Below are 7428 nucleotides of genomic sequence, written 5' to 3' on the forward strand. Positions count from 1 at the left end.
AGTCATCGAACAGTAATTCAAATTTTATATAGCGAGTATATGTAATTTATTCAAAAATATATATTTTATTTAACATCCCAATCTGGTTAAATTGTTTATATTTTATAAACAGCAGCAATGTTTATATAAATTTTGCAATAAACGTTTAAATCTCAAAGCGATTGCATCACCTCAATCCAACAACAAATAAACAACAAATCCAATCATTTCTAGGCATAGCAACCCACCTTTACAGTATGAACACGATAAACTTGCATTTGAGGCATCCATTTGGATGCACGTTGCCATAATGAATACCTGCAAGTAACAGACACATTTCCGCTACTCACTATTCAAGCCGTTAGTTGGGAAATAAACAAATTCGCCTTTTAACAACAAAAAAAAAAACATATAAGAAAAAAAAAGAAAATCCCCATTTACTATGTTAAAATTATTTCTCTTCTTTTTTCCACCAAACTGACAAAGGTCACCTTGACGAGCGCGTACACTTCAGCATGGAATCAGCAACCAGCAAAGTCACTTCTACTGCCGCCGCAAACCAAAACAAAAGTTCCAAGAAAACGACAAAAAAAAGCTCTTTCGTATGCTTAACCGAAAATTTCGTCACTCATCCTGAATGTTTGGCTTACTAACTGACGTTGCCTCTGCACCCGAGCGCGCCAATATCGTTGGCAACGCACGTTCTAACTGTGAATCGCCGCTGAACTTGGCCATTATTCGTATAAATCGCTGTCGCACACTCAATTCGCTCGCAGTTTTGTGAAAATCCAGCAAACGCAATTCAGTTTTGCTTTCAAAAATTCATTTCAGTTCGCAACGAAGCGAGAAAGTGAACAGACGTTGTCTCGATTTCTCATCGCAGTTAACGTTGGGCAGTGTAAAGTGAAAGATTGAAAAAAATAAATAAGAAATTATTTTGTGAAACTTTTTAGTGTGCAACTCAACCAAAAAAGTAAGCATAAGTGTTTATTTATATTAAAAACAATATACAAACTATATTAGCCAAAATATTTAGGTCTATATATGCTAAATATATACAAAGTTCTGGAGCATGTATCTGTTAGATACTTTTTAGTTTACTAGTGTTAATTTCTCTACATTGCTATTAATTTTTAATTAAGTGCATTAATAATTACTATGATATCCATCATCATATCATGTGTTTGTTTGTGTATGTGTGTGTGTGTTTTATGATTTTTTTAATTAATATTATAATGAATTTTTTTTAATTTTAAGTTTAAATGATGATAAAATAGTTTGACTTTATTAAGTGCACAATTGACTTTGAAAATTATTTCGTCATACTCCAGTGAGTTGAATTCATTTGTGGCATAAATTAAATAAATGACACACAAACTATTTTTGTCATTCAACCATTATATATTTTATGTGTTTTAAATTAAAAAAAAATATAAAATTTATTTTAAAATTATTTATTTTAAATAATTTAAATTTAATTAAATTGCATTTTAAATTTTATTTTTAATTATTTTAAATAAATTAAATACACTTGCGAAGTGCTTTTGCCTGCAGCAATTCATTTTTAGTTGTCTTTTTTTGTTGTTGTTGTTTTTTTTCTTATTTTTCACCAAAAAAGTGCATTCACCTCTGTTAGTTCTTTGACCACAGCCACGACCAAGTTACCAGCTTTATTCTTGTGTCCCTGCTATTATGCCAAAGCACACCCAAGCAAACATTTGCTTTATTTTTATTCAATTTTTTTTTGTTTTTCTTGTTTCTCTTTTTTTTGATCTTTTTAAGTGAATTTTTGTGTTCCTGGCGCAAAACTTGCACTTTTTATGCGGACATGCGCTCTGTGTGTTTGTATCGTAAATTTCCTTACCCGAAGCAGCTGTTTTGTCACACTTGTCTGTTCTACAAATGCTATGTGCTATGTGCTATGTTTGCTTTGCTGCCAAGTGGTTCAGGGAAGACAGGGAAGTGGGGTAATTCCATAATCAACATGTTTTGTGTATTTGACTTTGAAATTATTTTTTGAAGGACGAACATTTTTTTCGCGCTCTCCTTTTGTGCTCTCAATTTCTGTGCGTTTTCATGAGGCAAGATTTGACTAGGATAATGAAATTATTAGTGGGCGCGTATTTCTGTGTTATGTGCTGGATGGAGTCTTTATGGCCATTAGCAAGCATGAAATATTATATTTTCGTAATAATTTAGGCTTGGATATTTTTAGATGTGACATATATTTCATTTTATTGTTTGAAAGAAAATTTATTCGTAAATTTGTAGAAAAAATTTTCACTACTAAAATTTATAGTTTCATAAGATTATTTATTTCTAGCAATAGAAAAAATACTATAAAAAAATAATACTTAAAAATAATATATAAAAATAAGCTCATATGTAAAAGTAATATATAAAAAGAATATATAGATATAAAATAAAATAATAAAAAAAAATACTGTTTAAAAATAATATATAAAAATAATTAAATTCGATTTTGACGTCAATATGACAGTAGTATCTATTTTTACTTGATAGAAATTGTGGTAATTAATAGAGAAGTTTCAAAAAATAGGGAACTACAACAACAAAAATTTTTGTATTATTTTAATTAATTGACTATTTTTACGGAATACAAACTATGGTATTTAATGGAGACGTTTCGAAAAGTCATGAATTACAACAACAAAAATTATTTTCATATTATTTTAATTAATTAACTATTTTTACTTAATAAAAACTATGGTATTTAATAGAGAAGTTTAAAAAATAGGAAATTACAACAACAAAAATTTTTGTATTTTAATTAATTGACTATTTTTACTGAATAGAAACTATGGTATTTAATAGAGAGATTTCGAAAAGTCGTGAACTACAACAATAAATATTCTTTTTATATTATTTTAATTAATTGACTATTTTTACTGAATAGAAACTATTTAATAGAGGGATTTCGAAAAGTCATGGACTACAATAATACAATACAATTCTTTTTATATTATTTTAGTTAATTGTGATTTTTGACTGACCATACAGCTGTTTTGAATATTGCCCAATATCCACCATCAATAGACTTGGAATTATTTTTTATATTTAATATGGTCAATCAAAAAAACAATTAATTAAAATAATATAATAAAAATGTTTGTAGTTGTAGTTCACTACTTTACAAAACTTCTGTAAATAATAAATATATAAAACTACTGCATATAAATAATATATAACAATAATATATAAAAATAATTGAAATAAAACAAATAAAATAAAAATGTGAATTAAATTAAAAATAATAAGAAGTAAAAATGAAGCGATTTATTAATAAGAAAAGCTTTATTTGATAAACGAAAAAAATTAATATGTTTACATAATATAAAATATTTATTAATAACATGCATATATAATATATACACATACATACATATTTGCATATAGCAGCATATGTAATATACATATATAATTAATCATATTTTATGACTACGCTCTAAATTATATATATTAAGAAAACTGAAAGGCATTTATATTATAATAGAATTTTATACAAATTATATATTTTTTTTATAGATTTTATTCATTTGCTTACGGAAATACATAGAGTACATCTATTGCAAATTTACAATTCACGTTTTCTAATATCTCTAATTTGCGTTGTATAAGATTAATTTGTTCTAATGACGAATTATCTATACTATTGAAAATATTTCCTGATTAAGCAATCAATAATCAGAGTTCAATTTCTAAAAATATTTTTATGTAGATTAGGGTCTGACAAGCACGTGCGCAAGAGGTCGTAACTCAATAAAATTGCCAAAGCTGCATACAATACAACAAAGTTCAAAATTTTGACAGTTAAAATATATATATAGTGACTTTATTCAGAAACTTATAAGCTTAACTAAATTTCTCCTTCTAATTTTATTTTTTTTTTCTATAACTCATCAGTTTAAGGAAATTGAGTTGAGAAACATAAGCAATGCAAATGCAAAAACTATGTACATGAAACATCGATATTAACAACAATGTTGTTAAGGTTGACTGACGTTGTTGATTAGCTTTTTAAAAAAAAATTTGATTTTAAAAATCTAGTCTTTAAAATTTTTAAAGAGTTGTTTTGAACGGTATTGCATTACAACAACAAAATTTTATTATTAATTAATACATTGAAGTTTTGACTGGCCATACAGCTGTAGAGAACTTTTAGAAATATCTTATTTTGTTTATTGTTTTTATTTCAATTTTTTAATTATATTAATTTATGAAATCCTTTTATGCTTTAAAATATTATCAATATTTTAAAATAATGTTCATTATAATGCTTTATTTCAATTTGTTGTACATATATTCGTACTTATCTATACATTATTTTTTCTGTTTTGAAAAAAATTATTTCCTACTACAATTAACAAAACATGAAAGCAATTTTCGTTCAACTAATTTGAAAATAATTAGCTGAAATTAGTGATGACTTTCAAATAAAAATCAAACTGACTAAATAGATTATATAGAGTAAGTGTCATAACATGAATAACTTCAATTACTACTAGTACAACCTGCTGGAACCCAGGCTTTAATATACGTTTTCGCTGTGAATATTGAAACTGTAGTAAATTATTCTTTTAATTTTACTCGGAGCACGATGGCTTTCCAAATTATATTTATATTTTGATGTTCACTTATAAGGAGGTCTAACCTTCCACTTTGCTATAGACAATAAACTTCTATATTAGTCGCTGGGGAACTTATATTGTTAATATATATTATAAGTGTATAATTTATATATGTGCTATATTATATTATAGATTACATATTATAAAATGCTAGTTAATATTGTTATGTTAATTTTTTTTTCTCCTTTTTCTCTTTATTCCTGTAGAAATATTGGTCTTTAATGAGTTCTTTCGTTAAGATTTTTTTATAAACAAAAATGACTGTTTCATCTCATGTTGGGCCATAGTTTTATGACTGTTGTTGTTGTTATAACCTGATTTGGGAATACTGAACGGCACTGGTTCATCGTAATTGACAAGTGGTTCTGGGACATAGACCTGATCGCTCATGGAATCCTTATAATTTATCACGAACAATGCGTTGTTTAGGTTTCTTTGTTGCCTTGATCCATATGGACTTCAATTCGATTCTATCTTTTTTTGTTTTGAATTTCTTTTCTTCGAATTTTATTTTCTTTTTTAAAGTTTCTGTTTTTCGTTTGCTGATCCCATATCTCACGAAATTATCCTTTTTCCTTGACATATTGTAATTGTAATTTTGTCCTTATATAGTAATCAATAACTATAAACTATGGAAGTTTAAAAAAAACTAATATAAGATTACATTCGTAAAAAAAAGTTTTTTACCGATATGGGTTAAGTTATTTAGTATATATTTAGTATTAATTGGTTGGATTTTTATTATTATATTTATGTACATATATCATATAGGTTTACATTATATTTTATCTTGAATTTGCTTAACGAAAACATTGCAAATAAAAATTAAAATTGTAGTTATTAAGAATTTATAAATATAAATTTTTCTTACTAATTCTGGAAAACCACATTGCTTTGATGTCTCATCATATGTCAGTGGCGTATACAAAGATAAATTTTAGGGTTTAAGCCTTCCCTAAAATATTCCATACTATTAAATGCCAAATATAGAAAATTTTTTTAATTAAATGTTTTTATATAAACTTTACTCTATTTTGTTTTCTAAAATCCCTAATCGCCTGAAATAAGTCATTGTATACGCCGCTCTTAATATTAGTGTTTAAAAAAAAAAAAAGTTAATAAACAAATGTAAACAAATGCTATGGCAATGAAAACTGACATTTGCGATAATATATTTTTCATTAGAAATGTTGTAATTAAAATATAAAATTTTATAGACACGTAGCTCGTCTATGAGTTCTAGACCTTAGCAGTGTATATTATATTATTTCAAAGACAACTTTTTCTACTTTCTTGACATATCACACTTTGATCTGTAACTAATATATTATAATATTAGATATATTAATGCATCTCAGATGACCTCAATGTATTTCCTATTGTATTTAGAGTTCCAGATAAAAATGCTAATTTTACCCTAATAATATATTTTTTTGTTCTAATGAAATGTATTATATTTTACTTTTCATCTCTTAAGATTTTAATGTTTTAAATATTAAAACTATTATAACCAGTAATAATATAATATATAAATTATGATTTGTATTAATTTTTTTTGTTCAGCATTAAGTAACAATATGTATCTATTGCTTTTTAGAAAATATTTAGCAAAGATAAATAAATAAATTTACACTCATATATACAAATATTTCACTAAATTGAAGAAGAAATAATAAACTAAGCATTTTCAAATTATGAAATATTTTATTATCAAATTGCTAAAAAAAAATGTTTAATTCAAAATAAGATAGAAAAATAAGCAAAGATAAAAAAACAGGAAAATATCTTGCAAATAATTTTTGGTTCAATTCCATATGATATCTATTAAAAATTAATTACTTTATAAGATAAAATATATATTCATTTTTATTAAAAAGTATCTTTGGTTTGTGAAAAATGTAAAAAAAGATGATTGATGCTTTAAGATTTCTTATTGGAAAATTCAATTTTCAAAATCAATAATGATTTTTATGCAATATATTTTTGGAATTTAATTAATAATAATTTTTTATACAATCAAAAGATACCATAACACGTAGACATCTGGCATTGAAAATAAATCTGAACTTAAATAGTTTTGGGTGCCCAAATTATCTTTTTGGGACAATTTTGGATTTGGTGAATCTCATTATCTTTAGTATACTTTTTCTCTAGCTCTTTACCGATATAAACTTATTCGGATTTAAAGGTAATTCAATTTTTTTAATTAAATGGACATTCTTTAACAAAAAACTGGACAAACTATTTACCTTCCCTTTTATATAGATACATTAAGACCGAAAAGCTTTCGGAAATTCTCATTTAAAATTCGCGCGCTGTATATTTTCCGATATTTTAAGTTTATGTAGTTTGGCAGCACTGTCCTTAATTACTATGCCAAAAATGAGCGCGATCTGTCAGACAGTTCGTTTACGGCAGCTGTTGAAACCAGTTCACCTCAGTAGGGCGTTGCGAAAAAAACAATGGAAAAAAATATTGAACAAAGAGTTTGCATCAAATTTTGTGTTTCGAACGAATTTCGTGTGCAGAATCGTTGCGAATGCTACAAAAGGCTTATGGGGAATCAGTTTTATCGAAAACTCAAGTTTATGAGTGGTACAAAGCCTTCCAGGACGGTCGTAAGACCGTCGAAGACATTTCGCAACGCACTACTGAGGTGAACTGGTTTCAACAGCTGCCGTAAACGAACTGTCTGACAGATCGAGCTCATTTTTGGCATAGTAATTAAGGACAGTGCTGCCAAACTACATAAACTTAAAATATCGAAAAATATACAGCGCGCGAATTTTAAATGAGAATT

This window comes from Teleopsis dalmanni, chromosome 1 (assembly GCF_002237135.1).
Source record: "Teleopsis dalmanni isolate 2A chromosome 1, ASM223713v2, whole genome shotgun sequence".
NCBI classification, from domain to species: Eukaryota; Metazoa; Arthropoda; class Insecta; order Diptera; family Diopsidae; genus Teleopsis; species Teleopsis dalmanni.